This window comes from Coenobita brevimanus, chromosome 110 (assembly GCF_032717465.1).
Source record: "Coenobita brevimanus isolate Jiangsu-jjx chromosome 110, ASM3271746v2, whole genome shotgun sequence".
Classification (NCBI taxonomy): Eukaryota; Metazoa; Arthropoda; class Malacostraca; order Decapoda; family Coenobitidae; genus Coenobita; species Coenobita brevimanus.
In genome coordinates, this window is record NC_137063.1 from 25,526,366 (window position 1) to 25,545,856 (window position 19,491).

Here is a 19,491-nt window from a genome sequence, read left to right on the forward strand (position 1 = left end):
CAGATGCCTTAATCCCATAACGGATGGCCAAAAACAAATTGTCTCTATGTCACCCTGTCCCTTGCCATTTCACTGTCCCGCTCCCAGCTCACACCCCCCTCTCTCATATACCTCTCCACTCCATCTCTTCATCTAATCCTTGGCCTCCTCCTCTCTCTCCTCCCCACCACCTCGCTGACATCCATTCACCTCATAAATCTCTCGCCCTCCATTCTCTCTACATGGCAAATCACCTCATTATATTTTTCCTAATGCTTTCTATCACATCTACAACTACACCACAACGCTCCTTCACTTCCTCATTTTTCAGTCTGTTTCTCTATGTTAACTCCACATAGTCCTCTCAGATAACTCATTTGCACCACTCTCATTCTTGACTTGTGTTCTTCCAGCAATATCCAAACTTCACGTCTATACATTAGTATCACAGTGCTGTCATGCAGCGACTTTTTTACTTCCATGCTCATCTCCCTATTTCTTATCATTGCTTTAAAAAAAACAGCAATGTCTCTTCCTTGTTGTACCATTTCAAGGACTTTATCCTCCAAACTTCAATCCTAACTCGTCATACTACTCAAGTACTTAAATGTGTTCACATTTTCCATTTCCTCCTAATCCAACCTCACTGTGCATTCAGTGGCTTAATTTCTCTTGAAGACCATAACTTTACTCTTCCCTACATTCACCTGTAGATTTCATTTCTTACACACTCTCCCAAACTCATTCACCAAGCCTTGCAGTTCCCCTTTGTCTTCACTTAAACAATACAGTATCATCTGCAAACAACAATACAGGAAGTTTCCAAATGCTGTCCTCTCTCATTAGGACTGCTCCAACATCCACTGCCCTACCTTGCATCTCTTTTATAACCTCACCCATTTAAAGATTGAACAACCATGGAGACATGACACATCCGATTCAGTCCAACATTCAGAATGAAAAATTCACTCAGTTCACCATCCACATGCACTGCATCCTTAGCACCCTCCTACATACTCTTCACAACATTGAACAGCTTCCCATTTACTCCACATATTCTTAATATTTTCCACATTCCTTGTTTGTCCACTCTGTCATATGCTTTCTCCAGATCCATGAAGGCTGCATGGATTTTCCCTTTTCTAGAAACTTTTCCACTAAAAACCTGAGGAAGAATATCTGATCTAAACAACATCATTCCTCCTAAAACCTCCCTGTTTTTCTCCAACTAATGCTTCTTTTATTTCCCTAATTCAGTTACACTAAGACGACTAATGCCACTATGATTACCACACACACTACTTTTTGCCCTTCTCTTTTGTACAGGGGAATAATTATACCTGACTTCCAACCCTCCTGTACTCTACCATCCTCCCAGGCCAATCTGCATATCTTCCATATCCATTCCACAACTACCTCTCCCCCATGAATCAGCATTTTGCCAAGTCCTGGGGCTTTCCTCATTTTGGCTTTCTTCACTGCTTCCACAGCTTCCATCCTACTGATCTCTTCATCCCTTCTCACCTCCCTCCTTCTCCAAGCCATTCCCAGCCACTTATACTCGCAACACTTTCATTCTGACACTGATAATGTCCTGGCTTTGAAAACCTGTGTGTCACAGCTTCATCCAGCCAGTTCTGTTCGAAATCTGGGTGTTTATCTTAATTCAAAGTTAAATTACAAAGAACATATTAATCAAGTTGTCAGAGGGTGTAACTTGCTTTTCAGAAATCTGTACTCTGAGAAAATCCCCGAATAGGCGTTGCCTTTTAACACTGGTCTATGCAGTGGTCTTGTGTCAATTATTGTAATTCACAGTGGATTGGTCTTCCAAATAGTATACTAACAAAAGTTCAGTCTGTGTTGAACAAGGCAGCACGGCTTATTGGTCTCCCCCAGAGAACCTCGACTACCCTGTTCCTAATTGAGCTGCATTGGTTACCAGAAAAGGCTAGAATTGAATTTAAACTGTCTTATTACATTCAAGGTTCTTAAGTTTGGTGAACTGGAGTATCTTGCTGAATTGTTAAAACTCCCATCAGCACGCCCAGGTGTGATGTTACGTAGTTAAGATGATTCCTTGTGTCTTGACGAGCCTGGAGACATTCACCAGTCATCTTTCTCTGATCGTTCTTTTGTGTGTAGAGTCCCTAGATTATATAATGAATTGCCTTTGTCCATGAGACAACTCTCTTCTGTTGAATGCTTTAAGAGGCAGCTGAAGGCCTTTCTTTTTTTCAAAATGCTACAACCTGGAGAAAGGTACTGTACTATGGCGGATGATTACAGGGTTTAATTATTGTCACTTTCATTTTTTTTATTTTTACTGATGAAGCTTGTATTGTACTTGAGAGATGTCACAATTCTTGTAATTGTAAAAATAATGTATACTGTATGTGTGTCGAGCGCTAGTGAATTCCCAATGAAAGAACTGGCGCTTTTGAGAAACAAAATACCAGATTATTATTATTATTATTGTAATGCTAGGTGAAAAAGGCCCGACTCCTCGGTCCTAAAACACCTAACGTGTAGCGGGGTCCTCTTTCGAGACCGGAGCTTAGTGCAATGAAAGAGAGGCAGGACACAAAAACTCCAGGCAATAACCTTTTACACGTATATTCCCACAGTCAGACACAGGACCAAAACAGCAGATATTACAACACGATATGTGACATAGAAATAAAACCTCACTTAGGATATTAGTATCTCGCAGGATACTGACTTAACCAATACGGTTGCCAATACAGAAAGTCTAGTGAACAGGTGTACAGGGAATACGGGCGCGCGTGGGAGCGCGGGAGAGAGAGTTCACACGGGGAGGGGGGGGGCGAGGGGAAGGACTCGTGACGAGCCAGAACAGAGTTATGGTAATATTGGAAAAGGATACGTATTACTAATTCACTCTTAGCATCACCTGATGGAAATGGGGTTTTGACATTTGATTCTATCTCTCGTTTATATTACGTTAGCTATGGGGAGGGGATGTTGTACGGAGGGAGGGAATAGAGGGACACTGGATATTCACTGTGTTTACGGTAATACAAAGGGACGGATATTACTCTCACTTTTCTGTTGTTTTCTAGTAACAAGGGACATAGGTATATTTTCACTACAGAGACTTCCTCAGGGGAAGAGTTCTTACTGGTTTCTTATGAGGGCGTCACTTGTGAGTCGGATTCCTCGGGACTCACTGTACTCGTTCTTACTCGCCCGTGATTTCACTCACCCCGACATTGGACATACATTAAGTCACTATATCACTGTAACCTGTTTTCTAGGGCAACGTCACACTTAACATAATTTCCTTCACTAGTCCTGGGGCAATACCACACTTGACATAAATTCACTCGTGTCGTGGGGGCGGAGGGGAGACACGCCAGCGCCTATTCGGCCGGGCTAGGGGGACCGCCAGGGTAAGGCGTGCCGAGAGGGCACGGGACGGCTCGCAGGGGCGTCTTCTCACGTCCAGGGCTGCACGTGGCACAAGGGCCCGTAGTCTCCGGGCTGGGATTAGGGGTGTGGCCCTCAGGTCTGGGGCAAAACAGATCCAGGAGTCTCTGGCTCCTGTCTTGGCCAGAGGTGGAGGTCCTTCGCCGTCTCTTGGGCGTGGAGAGGTTGCGCCCGGGGGTCTTGGGGAGGGCCCGGAGAGGGTGAGGGCTGCGGTCCCCAGAATCAAGGGGTGCCGTCAGGCGGGGGCTGCGGCACCATCCTGTGCTAGGACCCAGGGCCAGGTGTAGGGACCGGAGGCCAGGGGAGGCCGTCAGGCCTCGAGGGGTCTCTCTGGTGCTGGGGAGCCGGGCGTCTGTCTCACGCAGGGGCGATGTCGGCACTCTTTCTGGCCGTAGGGCCCGGTAAAAGGACGTGGCTGTGTGGGGGAGTCAGTGCACCTCTGGTTGCCTCTCCAAAGGCCGTTGGCCCATCTCTTCTGCAGGAGGGGGGAGCGGCAATTGGCCGTCTCAGGGGCAGTGCCTTTGGAGCGGCAATTGGCCGTCTCCTTCGGCAGGAGGAGTGAGCGGCAATCGGCCATCTCGGGGGCAGCACTTCCAGAGCGGCAATCGGCCGTCTCAGGGGCAGCACCTCCAAAGCGGCAATCGGCCGTCACCTTCGGCAAGAGGAGGGAGCGGCAATCGGCCGTCTCGGGGGCAGCGCCTCTAGAGCGGCAATCGGCTGTCTCCTTCGGCAGGAGGGTTGAGCGGCAATCTGCTGTCTCAGGGGCAGTGCTTCCAGAGCAGCAATCGGCCATCTCCTTCGGCAGGAGGGAGGAACGGTAATCGGCCGTCTCTTGGGGCAGAAGAGATGAGCGGCAATCGGCCGTCTCGGCAGAAACACCTTCAGTGTGACGCTTGGCAGACTGACAAAGGCGGGAGCGGCAGTTGGCTGTCTCCAGAGGGGCGCTGTTGGAAACTGAAATATCAGTTCCACCCCAGTCTGATTTGGCAGTCCCGCTCCCCGAAGGTAGTGTCTTCCTTCTGTTATGGTGGCGGTGCGACGGTTGAGTGTTATACGGGCGCACAGCCCAGGCTGGCTTATGCCATTGTCGTATTGGGTCCCCTAGTGTGGGTGTGGCTACTCCGTGGGGTCCGGGTAGGGGTGTCGGTGTGTTTCTGGGGGCACTGCGCTGTTCCTCTCTCACTGCGGTTCTGGGGGCACCACACTTTCTTTCTCACCGTGTTTCTGAGGGCACTATGTTGTTCTTCTCTCACATCGTCTCCAGGGGCACTGACTTGCAAGCCACACATTTCACCACGCTCCCCTTGGAAAAGTCACGTCCCCGTGGCTGGAGGTGGTATACGTGAGTGTCGTGGGTGGCGTATGCAGGCTGGAGATGCTGGAGTAGGGCTTGCCAAGCGGTGGTGTGAAAATTTTCCTCTTGTTCAGCGTCGCAGATAAGGAAGAGCGTGGAGTCGGTGAGGGTTGACCGGAAGAGGGTCAGCAGGTGGTATGGTCCTCCGAGCCGCTGATTCTTGCCTGTGGTCGGCGCCCATATGGCTCGTCTGATCTTCATTTTGGTCGGTGTTGTTGCTGGTGTGCTAGTGGGCTGTATGCTGGCTACTGAGGCTCTGGGCCTGGTTTTGTGCTGTGGTAATGCGGCGTTGAGTCTCTGGGGAGTGTAGGTGGAGGGGATTTGACCTTGATGTATCATAATGGTGTGAAGTGGGGGGGAGGCAGGAGGTGTAAGGGTATGGGTGTATCGGGCGGGTGGGCGTGAGAGTCAGCCGGAGCGGGTGGTGGTGGTTCTGAGGGTGGGTGTCAGTGGGGAAGTGGGCAGGCGGGGTTGGAGGGGTTGGTTAGTACAGGCTGTTGCACGTGTTGGGGGCGCGGTGGAAAGTGAGATTGTCGGAGTGGGAGTGTGTAGGTGTGGAAGGGAGGGGGAGGTGGTAGTGGGTTGTTCTGTGGGGGTGGTGGTGTGGGCATGGCACGTGGGCGTGTGTGGAAAGGGTGAGCGTAGGGAGGTTGGTGTGGCGGGTAAGATGTCATGTGAGGTGTGGGGGGGTGGTGGCGGCGGGGGAGGCTGAGGTGGTAGGGGGGGTGGAGGGGGATGGCGAGGAGGAAACATAGCACTCATATGTGGAAGTGACAGGCGGTGCAGGAGCAGGGGAAGGTGGGGGGTGTGGGGTCGGGGTGGCAGAGGCGGTCATGCGGAAGGGACGCACATGGCGGTTTCGGAGGGTGCGCGGGGTGCCGTGGTAATCCACGACAACCTGGTATGGGTTTGGAACATGGGTGATCTTGTGGGGTCCTGTAAAGCGGGGGTCGAGTTTGTGGGGGGTGGGAAGTTGGGCGATGACGACAGTATCGTCTGGGCTGAAAGGGTTGGAGTTTCACATGGGCCAGCCAGTCGTCATCTTTCGTAGCCTCGATGCGTGTATGTAGTTGGTTCATCAGGATACGATGACTACGTTCACATACTGCGTTTCCCTGTGGCCAATAAGGCGAGGAATGGGAGATTTTATATCAAAATATCTTGGCAAGTTCCCCCCAGATTTTACCAGAGAAATCTGGGGCATTGTCAGAATGGATGGCTTGAGGGATGCCAAAATAAGGGAATACATGTCGGAGAAGGGCATCGGCGACAGCGACGGCATGATGTTCTTTCGCCGGGCTGGCTACTACAAATTTCGAATGTGTCGACAAACGTGATCACATATTTATACCCAGATTTGGAAGGGAGGGGGCCCACTACATCTATCGCCAGGAGTTGCCAAGATTTATGGGTGGTGATGTGGCCCAAGGGTCTGGAGGTCCGGGTGACATCCTTCCCTAGTGCACATGCGCGGCAAGTTTGAACGATCTCCTTGGCGAGGGTGGAGGGGTTTGACGCCCAGTAAGTATTATTAAACACTTGGACTAGCTTCTTGGTACCCAGGTGGATGCCGTTATGGGCATGGAGGTGGGATAGGGTGTTGCGTGCCGCATCGGGGGTTAGTAGAATGTGTCCGGACGGGGTTAGAAGGTGATCGCCCTGTCGACATAGTTTGGTGAACAGGTGGGCGGGAATCCAGGGGGGCCGTCCCTTTCAGTGCCATAGGTGCAAGAGGTCCGAATCTGGCTGCACTGCGTGAATTGGAAAGCGAGAGAGGGCATCTGCATTGGTATGCAGTTTCCCAGGCCTGTAGGAGATTTCATACTGAAATTCTTCTAGGATTTTGCGCCACCTGATGAGTTGGGTGTTATGCGAGTCTGACTAGCGCAACCATTGGAGAGACTGGTCAGTGATGATTGTGACCTGGGTTCCAGAAAGGTAAGCCCTAAAATGTTGGAGGGCCCAAATTATGCTGAGGCATTCTCGTTTGGTTGCGGCATAATTCTTCTCAGCTGGATTCAAAGTGTGGCTGGCGCAAACAATAATGTGTTCTCAGCCGGCTTGTACCTGGGTGAGCATGGCGCCTATTGCGTTGGTGTAGAGGCAGAACGGGTGGGTATAATCGGGAAAGGCCACGATGGGAGCAGAGATGAGTTTGTCTTTCAGTTGTTGGAAGGCCTCTCGTCTTTCTTCAGTCCATATGAACATTTCCCCTTTCCTGGTCAGATCATGCAGAGGTTTTGCAGTTTGAGCGAAACCTTTCACGAAATGACGATAGTAGGATGTGAGTCCTAGGAAGGCGCGGATGCCGTGGACGTCCTGCGGTGGGGGTATGTCCACTATGGCGCGGAGCTTGTCAGGGTCCAGGGAGATTCCTGCCTGGGAGATAACGTGTCCCAGGAACGAGACAGTCCTGGCGGCCAAGACACACTTAGAGGGGTGGAGTTTGAGGCCTGCCTGGCGGATCCTAGTAAAAACCCGGCAGAGGTGCTGCAAATGGTCGGCCCAGGTCTGGCTAAAAACGATGACTTCGTCCAGATAGGCCAGGCATATCTCCCAAGTGAGGCCGCTCAAGACAGATTCCATTAGCAGGGAAAAGGTGGCAGGGGCATTGCAAAGGCCAAACGGCAGGACATTGAATTCGAAGTGCTGGCCGTTGCTTGTGGAGAAGGCGGTTTTGCCTCAGTGTTCTGGGTGTACCGGGACCTGCCAGTACCCAGACTGGAGGTCGAGGATAGAGAACCATGATGCCCCATGAAGGGAATCTAAGGAATCGCCGATTCGTGGGAGGGGAGTGGCATCTTTGATGGTAACGTCGTTCAGGCGGCGGTAATCAATGCTAAATTGCATCGTACCGTCCTTTCTTACTAGAACGACGGGGGAGGACCAAGGGCTGGTGGAGGGGGAAATGACGCTGGCCTCGATCATTTCGTGCACTTGGCAGTCCTCTTCCTACCTTTGTCGGGGGTTCTTGCATCGGGAAGGCTGTCTAATCGGTGGGCCTGTCATATAGATCTCGTGAGACAGGTATGTGGTATGCCCTATATCTGCTGGTCCAGTCGCAAACAGGTCCTGGAAATTCAGGAGAAGGCGACGTAGGGTATCTGACTACTGGGCGGAGAGATGGTCAGGAATAGGGGGTAGGGGGGCGGGGAAGTGGGAGGAGGTAGGGGCACAGGGCTCAGCTTTCTCCATCTCTCCGATAACGAGCCCTTTGGGGAGGGTAAGGGGGGAAGGGGCGAGGTTGGCTATGCGGACAGTGGTGTGGTGGGGGGGAAGAAAGGAGGGAGATAAAAGTCAGGCAGAAAGGGCTCCCGATGGGAGGAGGGGGGAAAACAGTACAGAGGGGCCGGAGGGCCGGTTCAGGGGCACCCAAGCCTCGTGGTGAGAAGGAATGGTAACAGCAGCGGAGACGGTAGCGGGGAAGGAAGGGGCCGAGGCAGTGGGGGGAAGCACTGGGAAAGAAGGGGAGGGGGGTGGGGAGAAGGAAGGAGGAGGGGGAGTGGGGAGGGAGGGAGGGGACGAATCCTCCAGCCGGGGCTGCGGCGTGCAGGTGCAAACGGCCTGGGTGGGGCGGGGTGGTGGACGGAACTGGAGCTGTCGGTAGCGGCAGTCAATGGTAGCTCCGAGTTTTTGGAGTAAGTCCAGTCCTAAATACCCGTCGTAACTCCGGCAGGAGGAGTCAAAAACAATAAACTGATGCTGGGTGGACACCGGCTGGTGGGTGTCGAGCCGTAGGGCCCGAGTCTCCCCACGGATGGGCAGGGGGCCATCCCCCGCATCCACAAGGTGAGTGGTGGTAGGGCGGAGTGGATCAAAGGTCGACTTGTGACGGGAGAAATAGTGGCTGTATAAACAGGACCTGGCTGATCCCGTGTCGACTAGCAGTCTGGCCTTCATGCCGTTTAATATCATCTTGTGATACACTGGGGGGCTATACTTAGGGGTAGTGGCCCCTGCCACCATGGGTTGGTGCGGGGGCGGGCCTAAAAATCCAGCTGTCTGGGGCTTTCACTCTCCTGTTCCTGCTCCTGTTCTCCCGCATAGGGCTCGTCCACGGGTGCCAGCTCATCCTCTGGAGCCTCGCCCTACAAAGAGGACACCTTACGTGAACCCGGGGCTGTGGGTCTGCAGCGAGCAGCTTTGAGTTGGTCCCGTATATCATGTAGGGGACAGCAGGAGCTGCAGGCTGTGAACTCCCACGAGTTTACCAAAATCAGATTTGGATTTTCCCGTGGGGCAGGGCGCCGGTGAGAGGGGTGTGCCCTGGGTGGACTAGGTGCCGGGGTAGGGCTGGTGTGAGGCATGGGCGGTCGTGGCATGGTTGGAGGAGCCGGGGGTTGGGTGGGAAATCTCTTCACCACATTGATCGGCTGAGGAGTAGGGCAGGTGGTTAGGAGGCGCTGTATTAGCTGGATGTCCCTATCCATGTCTCCGGTTGGGTCATGGATGGTAAAGTGTTGTCTAATGACATTCGGGAGCACTCTGAGTAGAGTGTTAAACAAGTGTTGGTTCCGGGTTTCTTCGTCTGCCTCCAGGTAGGCAGCGGTAACCAGGCATCTTGCCTGTATCAGGGTATTGTCTAAATCCCCGTCAAATTAAAAACTATCCAATTTGGATAGAGCCATCACTCTCCCTAATGATGGGGTGATAGCTTGGACAGCGAACTAAAATGCGTGGCTTGAAAAACAGTGCCCCCGGAGAATACCATAGTACCCCCGACGACAGGGCAAGCCAAGAACAGCGTAGTGTGCCCACAGATACGCCGACACCCCCACACGGACCCCACGGGGTGGCCGCCACCAGCCACCACCACTCCGGGCAGCAGCGACACATGTCAGCCCGGGCCGTGCGCCCCTGTGACATGCAGCCACCACGCCACCGCCACCGTAGGAGAAGGACACTACCTTCGCATAGTGGAATTGCTGAGCCAGCTAGGGGTGGAGTTAGAAACCATACTCCAGACGGCGCCCCTCTGGTAGAGACGATCTATGGTCGCTCCCAAAGTGTTCCGGTAGAGACGATCTATGGCCGCTCCCAAGGTGTTCAGGTAGAGACGATCTATGGTCGCTCCCAAGGTGTTCCAGTAGAGACGATCAATGGTCGCTCCCAAGGTGTTCAGATAGAGACGATCTATGGTCGCTCCCAAGGTGTTCCGGTAGAGACGATCAATGGTCGCTCCCAAGGTGTTCCGGTAGAGACGATCCATGGTCGCTCCCAAGGTGTTCCGGTAGAGACGATCTATGGTCGCTCCCAAGGTGTTCCGGTAGAGACGATCTATGGTCGCTCCCAAGGTGTTCCGGTAGAGACGATCTATGGTCGCTCCCAAAGTGTTCCGGTAGAGACGATCTATGGTCGCTCCCAAGGTGCTCCGGTAGAGACGATCTATGGTCGCTCCCAAGGTGTTCCGGTAGAGACGATCTGTGGTCGCTCCCAAGGTGTTCCGGTAGAGACGATCTATGGTCGCTCCCAAGGTGCTCCGGTAGAGACGATCTATGGTCGCTCCCAAGGTGTTCCGGTAGAGATGATCTATGGTCGCTCCCAAGGTGTTCCGGTAGAGACGATCTATGGTCGCTCCCATCCTCGTGAGACGATCTATGGTCACTCCGAGAGTGTCGTGGTAGAGACGACCTATTGTTGCTCCCTCCCACGTGAGACGATCTACGGTCGCTCCGAGGGCGTGCAGAGTAGACATCCCCACGGCAGGAGACTGGAGCCCAGGCTTCCTGTCCCAGAGTGACCCAGACAGGCCTCCCAGCCTCCCCTGGTCTCTGTTCCCTACGCCTAGCTCTAGACCAGACGCACCTGACAGACCCCAGTGGAAGTCGCTGCCGCAGCTCTCCCCTGTCGGCGCCCCTAAACGCTGGAGACCGCAGCCCACAGTCTCTCTCGGCTCTCCCCAGGACACCCGGGCGTGATCTCTCTACGCCCCCACGACGCCGGGACCTATAACAGACGTTCCTGGAGCTATTTGGCCCCAGTCCCGAGGGCCACACGCCAGAGCCAAGTCCGGAAGCCACGGGAAGTCCAGGACGCGAGAGGACGCCCTTACGAGCTATCCCGTGCCCTCTCGGCACGCCTCGCATTGACGGTGCCCCTAGCCCAGCATGATCACCGATGACATGTTCCTCCCTATCCCCCTGATGAATGCGTGTGATATTGTAACATGAGTGATTTAGGTTAAGTGTGATTTCCCCTAATGTAAGTATTGTGCAGTGATTTCATATAGTGAATATCGGGGTAAATCAGATCACAGTGAGAAGTTAAAGGACGAGAGTGTGGAACAAGATCTGATTGACTATACGTGTGAGTGACATCTCTGTTATACAATTAATAAGCCTGTGCCTAAAAAGACATACCCCCATTACTGTGAAGGAATATTGTGGAAGGAAGTATTAATAGTATTCTCTCCTTCCCCCACGCTGTGGAAACAAGATCTGATTGACTATACGTGTGAGTGACATCTCTGTTATACAATTAATAAGCCTGTGCCTATAAAGACATGCCCTCATTACTGTGAAGGAATATTGTGAAAGGAAGTATTAATAGTATTCTCTCCTTCTCCCACGCTACCCACAAATCTTGTTTACCACCCGCTCTCACTCCCATATCTCAAGTAAGTGTAAATCAAGGATAAAATCAATTATCAAAGTATTTTGGCTAGTGGAAACCATATAAACTTCACGGCTAATATCTGCCGCCTTCCAGTATTACCATAACTTTCCCCTAGCCGTCACAAGTCATTCCCTGCACCTCCCCTATCTCCTCCTAGTGAGTCTTAACACCCTCCCCGGCCCGCGCCTCCGCGCGCGCGCCTATATTTACTGCACTCCTGATACACTAGGATTGTTGTGTTGTCATTAGTATCAGAGAAGCAAGTATCCTGCGAGATACACATATCCTAGATAAGGTTTTATATTGCTATATATTGTGCTGTAATATCTGCTGATTTGTCCTGTGTCTGACTGTGGTAATATATGTGTGAAGGTTGTTGCCTAGAGTTTTTGTGTCCTGCCTCTCTTTATTGCACTAGTTCCGGTCTCGAAAGAGGACCCCGCTCCACGTTAGGTGAAATAGGAACGAGAAGTCGAGCCTAATTTCACCTAGCATTACACGAACTTTGTAAAGTTCTGCCAGACGAGCTCCGGGACGATTTTTGGTGCTATGTTCGCCACCGCTTTGCCCAATAGTGGGAGTGTGACTGCAATTTTCTGCTGGTCATTCTCAAACCCAATATCCAGTAAGGGTTTAATTATTGTCAGATATGTGTGTATATCGTACTGGTCAGGGTCAAACCTGGGTAATTGTACGTGCGGTTTAGTTGCCATGTTGCCAAATATTTCTCACTACCTCTCCTCTACGCCCGGGTCAAGAACCACCGCTGGCCACCAGTGAAATGCTAGGTGAAAAAGGCCCGACTCCTCGGTCCTAAAACACCTAATGTGTAGCGGGGTCCTCTTTCGAGACCGGAGCTTAGTGCAATGAAAGAGAGGCAGGACACAAAAACTCCAGGCAATAACCTTTTACACGTATATTCCCACAGTCAGACACAGGACAAAATGCAGATATCACAACACGATGTGACATAGAAATAAAACCTTACTTAGGATATTAGTATCTTGCAGGATACTGACTTAACCAATACGGTTGCCAATACAGAAAGTTTAGTGAACAGGTGTACTGGGAATACGGGCGCGCGTGGGAGCACAGGAGAGGGAGTTCACACGGGGGGGAAGGGGAAGGACTCGTGACGAGCCAGAACAGAGTTATGGTAATATTGGAAAAGGATACGTATTACTAATTCACTCTTAGCATCACCTGATCGAAAAGGAGTTTTGACATTTGATTCTATCTCTCGTTTATATTACGTTAGCTATGGGGAGGGGATGTTGTACGGAGGGAGGGAATAGAGGGACACTGGATATTCACTGTGTTTACGGTAATACAAAGGGACGGATATTACTCTCACTTTTCTATTGTTTTCTAGTAACAAGGGACATAGGTATATTTTCACTACAGAGACTTCCTCAGGGGAAATGTTCTTACTGGTTTCTTATGAGGGCGTCACTTATGAGTCGGATTCCTCGGGACTCACCCACTGTACTCGTTCTTACTCACCCGTGATTTCACTCATCCCGACATTGGACATACATTAAGTCACTATATCATTGTAACCTGTTTTCTAGGGCAACGTCACACCTAACATATTTCCCTCACTAGCCCTGGGGCAATACCACACTTTACATAAATTCACTGGTGTCGTGGGGGCGGCGGGGAAACACGCCGGCGCCTATTCGGCTGGGCCAGGGGCACCGCCAGGGAAAGGTGTGCCGAGAGGGCACGGGACGGCTTGCAGGGGCGTCTTCTCACGTCCAGGGCTGCACGTGGCACAAGGGCCCGTAGTCTCCAGGCTGGGATTAGGGGTGCGGCCCTCAGGTCTAGGGCGAAACAGGTCCAGGAGTCTCTGGCTCCTGTCTTGGCCAGAGGTGGAGGTCCTTCGCCGTCTCTTGGCGTGGAGAGGTTGCACCCGGGGGTCCTGGGGAGGGCCCGGCGAGGCTGAGGGCTGCGGTCCCCAGAATCAAGGGGCGCCGTCAGGCAGGGGCTGCGGCACCGTCCTGTGCTAGGGCCTGACAGGTGAGTCTTCTCCAGGGCCAGGCATAGGGACCGAAGGCCAGGGGAGGCTGTCAGGCCTCGCGGGGTCTCTCTGGTGCTGGGGAGCCGGGCGTCTGTCTTACACAGGGGCGATGTCGGCACCTCATTCTGGCCGTAGGGCCCAGCAATAGGCCGTGGCTGTGTGGGGGAGTCAGCGCACCTCTGGTCTCCTCTCCAAAGGCCGTTGGTCCGTCTCTTCTGCAGGAGGGGGGAGCGGCAATTGGCCGTCTCAGGGGCAGTGCCTTTGGAGCGGCAATTGGCCGTCTCCTTCAGCAGGAGGAGTGAGCGGCAATCGGCCGTCTTGGGGGCAGCACCTCTAGAACGTCAATCGGCCGTCTCCTTCAGCAGGAGGAGTGAGCGGCAATCGGCCATCTCGGGGGCAGCACTTCCAGAGCGGCAATCGCCCGTCTCCTTAGGCAGGAGGAGGGAGCGGCAATCGGCCATCTCAGGGGCAGCACCTCCAGAGCGGCAATCAGCCGTCTCCTTCGGCAGGAGGAGTGAGTGACAATCGGTCATCTCAGGGGCAGCACCTCCAGAGCGGCAATCGGCTGTCTCCTTCGGCAGGACGGTGGAGCAGCAATTGGCTGTCTCCTTCGGCAGGAGGTGGGAGCGGCAATCGGCCGTCTCGGGGGCAGTACCTCCAGAGCGGCAATCGGCCGTCTCGGGGGCAGTACCTCCAGAGCGGCAATCGGCCGTCTCGGGGGCAGTACCTCCAGAGCGGCAATCGGCCGTCTCCTTCGGCAGAAGGGAGGAGCGGCAATCGGCCGTCTCCTGCAGCAGAAGAGATGAGTGGCAATCGGCCGTCTCGCCAGAAACACCTTCAGTGCGACGGTTGGCCGACTGACAAAGGCGGGAGCGGCAATTGGCTGTCTCCAGAGGGGCGCTGTTGAAATATCAGTTCCACCCCAGTCAGATTTGGCAGTCCCGCTCCCTGAAGGTGTCTTCCTTCTGCTATGGTGGCGGTGCGACGATTGAGTGTTATAAGGGCGCACGGCCCAGGCTGGCTTATGCCGTTGTCGTATTGGGTCCCCTAGTGTGGGTGTGGCTACTCCGTGGGGTCCGGGTAGGGGTGTCGGTGTGTTTCTGGGGGCACTGCGCTGTTCCTCTCTCGCTGCGGTTCTGGGGGCACTACACTGTTTCTTTCTCACCGTGTTTATGGGGACACTATGTTCTTCTCTCACATCGTCTCCAGGGGCACTGACTTGCAAGCCACGCATTTCAATTATTATTAATATCATTCTCTATGTTTAACAATTCTTTAAGTGTTCTCTCCATCCGCTCACTTTTCCTGCCTTCTCCACTATCAATCCGCCATTTTTATCTTTCACTCCCCAACTAACTTCTTTATCGCCCTATCTAACTCTCTCTACCTCTTTCCAGAACATTTTCTTACATTCCCTCCACTTTACACTCAAATTCCTTTCAAATTTCTCATCCACTCTCTTCTCACACTCTCTTACAACCTGGTAATCTTTTTACCCCTCAGTTCTTCTCTACATATAACTCTCTCTTCCGTCTCCCAACTTCCTCCACGCCCCTGCTTCCCATCCACTCACTATATGCTTTCTTCGTTTGCACCACAGATTGTCTCACCTCTTCATTTCACCATGCTGTTCTGTGCATCCTTTTTTGCCTTGTCTTTGCCTCATACACTACCTTACATGCTGCACAGATTTCATTTGTGAATATTTTGCGCACACCTTCCACCTCCCCCATCTGCTCCAAATCATAATTATTTATCCAACTGCTCCTCCACTTCTCTCATATATTCTGCCTTTTTTTTTTTTTTTTCCCATCCTCTTGCAACCTTTCTACCCTGCTTGTATTTGACATAACTAAATAATAATATAACATCATCATCATCAAACGGACCTCCTTTCCCACCATACGGCAGGGTGAGGAGTAGCAATATCCAGACAGCCCCAGTTTGCTCAATCCAATGGGCCATGCTTCCATTTGCTCACCATTCAAGCCTTCGGAATCCTGGCTGTATCTATCTATCTATCTATTGCCAGAATCCTCAATTCCGTTTGGGGTGGCCACAAACAAATCGCCTCCACGTCGCCGTCCCCCGCCATTTCACTGACCAGCTCCCAACTCACACACCCCTCTCTCATATACCTCTCCACCCCATCCCTCCATCTCATCCTCGGCCTCCCCCTCCCTCTTCCCCCCTCCACTTCACTCACATACACTCTCTTCGTCAGTCTTTCACCCTCCATCCTCTCCACATGGCCAAACCACCTCAGTGTGTTCCTCATAACGCTTCCTATCACATCCACATCCACACCACAACGCTCCTTTATATCCTCATTCGTCAGCCTGTCTCTCCATGTGACTCCACAGGCTCCTCTCAAATAACTCATTTCCACTGCTCTCACTCTTGACTTGTGTCCTTCCAACAACCTCCAAGCTTTACTTCCATACATCAGAGTTGGTATCACAATACTGTCATGTAGTAACTTTTTCACTTCCATGCACACTTCCCTGTTTCTTATCACTGCTTTCAAAGAACAAGCAACCTTTCTTCCCTGCTGTACCCCTTCAAGCACTTCACCCTCCAAACCTCCATCCTTACTCATCACACTACCCAAGTACTGTACTTAAACGTACTCACATTTTCCAATTCCTCACCATCCTACCTCGCTGTACATTCACTGACTTCTCCTCTCTCAAAGACCATCACTTTACTCTTCCCTACATTCACCTTCAGATTCCGTTTCTTACACACTCTCCCAAACTCATCCACCAAGCCTTGTAGCTCCCCTTCGTCTTCACTCAACAACACAGTATCATCTGCAAATAACAGTACAGGGAGTTTCCAAACACTATCCTCTCTCACCAGGGCCACTCCAACATCCACTGTCCTACCTTGTACCTCTTTTATTACCCCATCCATGTACAGATTGAACAACCATGGAGACATGACACATCCCTGTTTCAACCCAACCTCCAAAGAGAAAAATTCACATAGTTCATCATCCACATGCACTGCAGCCTTAGCACCATCATGCATACTCTTCACAGCATTCAATAACTTCCCATCTACTCCATATATTCTTAATACTTTCCACAATCCTTGTCTATCCACCCTGCCATATGCTTTCTCCAAATCCATGAAAGCCGCATACAACTTCTTTCCCTTCTCTAGAAACTTTTCCACTAAAAAAAGATCTAAGAATGAGTAGCTGATCTACACAACCTCTTCCCTTCCTAAAGCCTCCCTGTTCTTCTCCAACTAATTTCTCTGTTCTTTCTCTAACTCTGTCAATAAGTATCCTACCATACACTTTTCCTATTATATTAAGAAGACAAATGCCCCTATGATTACCACACACAGTATCTGTATATGATATGCCAAAAAAATTCACCACGTTCCGCAGCTTCACATAAACGTATCCGATATAACTGTTATGCTGAGTGTTTTTAGGTCGACTTCTCGTTCTAAAAGCACTAGCGACCGAGCGTGGTCATCTTTCCGGACCGGAAGTAAAGCACCCACAAAGGAACAGGACATAAAAACCAGGCAGTATACCTTAACACATCTATTGCCTTAATTCGACACCATTACAATACAACACAGAGTAATATTTGATATACAGGAGACAGGGACACAGAGTTAGCCTTTTAATGCACAGTCACACTTAACACACGGTATAATGCATGTACACTAATGCCATGAACTATATGTATGGATACCCGTATTTCATCTTTAGGCAGAATATATATTTAGTTGGAAGCAAGGGGAATAAACAAGATTAAGAGTCCGTGGGGGAAATGCTACTATAAATAAGACAGGGTGCGGATCGCGACACTTGATGTAGTCACTTAATCGCGGCGGCACTTACACACAGACTTTTGGCTCGCCCGCGCACCCTAGTCTCCGTTCACAGTTACTGAAAGTTCTTTTACTTGGAGACTCACACAATTACTATAAGTTCTCTTACCGAGGGTTTAAATTATTTTCTGTTCTGCCGGGTATCAGTTCTTATAGACTAATAGTAACTGTCACTGGCTTTACACTGGTCTTCACTCGGTCACTGTTCACTGTTATTTCCCCTGGTTTGTTCTCGGTACAAGGGGCGTCTCTATGTTACCCGTGTTTCCTGGGTGGAGTTCGCTCTGTCGTATGGGCGTGAGGAGAGGGCCCTAGGGGGACCCTGCCTGCAAGGGGACATACACTACCTGCAGGGGAGTCACTGCCCAGGTCCTGGTCGTCGGTGAGGTGCAGGGAGGTCTGGGGGCCTCGACCTGAGAGGAGGCTCTCGTATTGGAGCCTCGTTGGTGGGGTGCAGGGAGGCCCTCCTGTCTGGGGGCCTCGACCTGAGAGGTGGCCCTCGGGACTGGGGCCAAACAGCTGGAGGAGGCGGGCCTGTCGTTTCTGGCTCCGTGGGGTGAGGGAGCCTGGGTTGCCCTCGTCTGGAGTCTGCTGGTCGGGCCTGGGGGTCCTGGGACTGCGGCCACCTATTGGGAGAGGCGCCGACAGAGTTGGGCTGCGGCACCGTCTCCGTCTGGTGTCTGGCAGGAACAGAGATTTCCCAGGCGTGGGAGGTAGGTCCGGTTTTGGGCCTTGCCACCACTCTGGCGACACCTCCGGGGCAACACTTTCGGATGGTGACGAAGGGCTCCCACAGGGGGAAGAGGCAGGAGAAGGATTCATGGAGTCCGTGTCCTCTCCGGTACGTACTGGAGCCGGAGCCTCGGATCGCTTTACCCTGGTATGTACGTTGGCCGTAGCCGGGAGCTGATCTTCCCGTAGAGAAGCAACCGAAGGGCGTACAGTGGCCGCTCCTTCCCCGCCACGTACAGTGGCCGTCGGTGCGGTGTTGCTCCCGTAGGATAGAACAGCGGGAGAGGGATGCACAGAGGTAACGCTTTCTCTGGTGTATACTAAGGCCATGGCTAAGGGTCCCCTTACCCTGGTGCACACTTCTGGCCATAGCCTTGGACCTCCTGCCCTTGAAGTGGCTAAGGGTCCCCTGACCCTGGTGCACACTTCTGGCCGTAGCCTTGGGCCTCCTGCCCATGAAGTGACTAAGGGTTCCCTGACCCTGGTGCACACTTCTGGCTGTAGCCTTGGGCCTCCTGCCCTTGGAAGTGGCTAAGGGTCCCCTTACCCTGGTGCACACTTCTGGCTGTAGCCTTGGGCCTCCTGCCCTTGAGGTGGTAACAATAGCCATCGACACGGTGTTACCTGGGACTGAAGCTTGTTCAGTCCCACCCCAATTCTGGCGATGGTTGTCCCGCCCGCAAGGTCGTTGGCTTTTTCCGGTCACCTGGTGTTGGGGTAGTTGCAGGGAAAAGGGACTCAGGACAGTAGTGTCCCGGTGACCCTCTTGACCTGGGTCACTAGCCTCACCGTTGTGTCCTCCTGGGGTGGTGGTGTGGTAGCAGCCCGGTGATGGGGTGGGGTGTGGTGGGGTGGGTGGTCCGGCGGCGGGCATTTTAATAACATTACATATTATATATTATACAGTGGGCTTGCACAGTGTGCGAGAGATTGGGCGGTCCTGGTCCTTGTGGAGTGTGAAGTCGCTCACTGGGAATACATAATCTTATGGGAAAAATAACATATCGGCGGTACCCCCTCATACCTGGACATTTTTTGGCCCTTAGAGACATAATAAAGTTAAGATTTTTCAGACATTGTACTACAGATATAGCTACAATAACAAAAATGTGGGTAGTCACCTTAACAACAGTAAACAGGCCTGATGGACTTAAATAACAGGGGTACCGAGACGCGGCAACTCACTTACAGCCGGTCTTAAACTGTGGGAAGGCGTTCACCTTGCCCTATCCGCATCTTTTGGTAGTCTTAAAGCACGAAAGGGAGAGCGTTCCCCGATGAACGGGAGAGGATTACCACAGCATAGTACTGGAATCCGCGGAGAGTTTCATAGCACCCCTTCGCATGCCTCTTCGTCATATCATAGCAGCCTTGTGCAAAGAAAACTATATAGAATTTGAAGGACCCTATGATGTGTGTGATGGGAATTTTAATTTAATGATAAAAACATCGTGTAGAGAAAAAAATAAGCTTTTAATATTTTTGT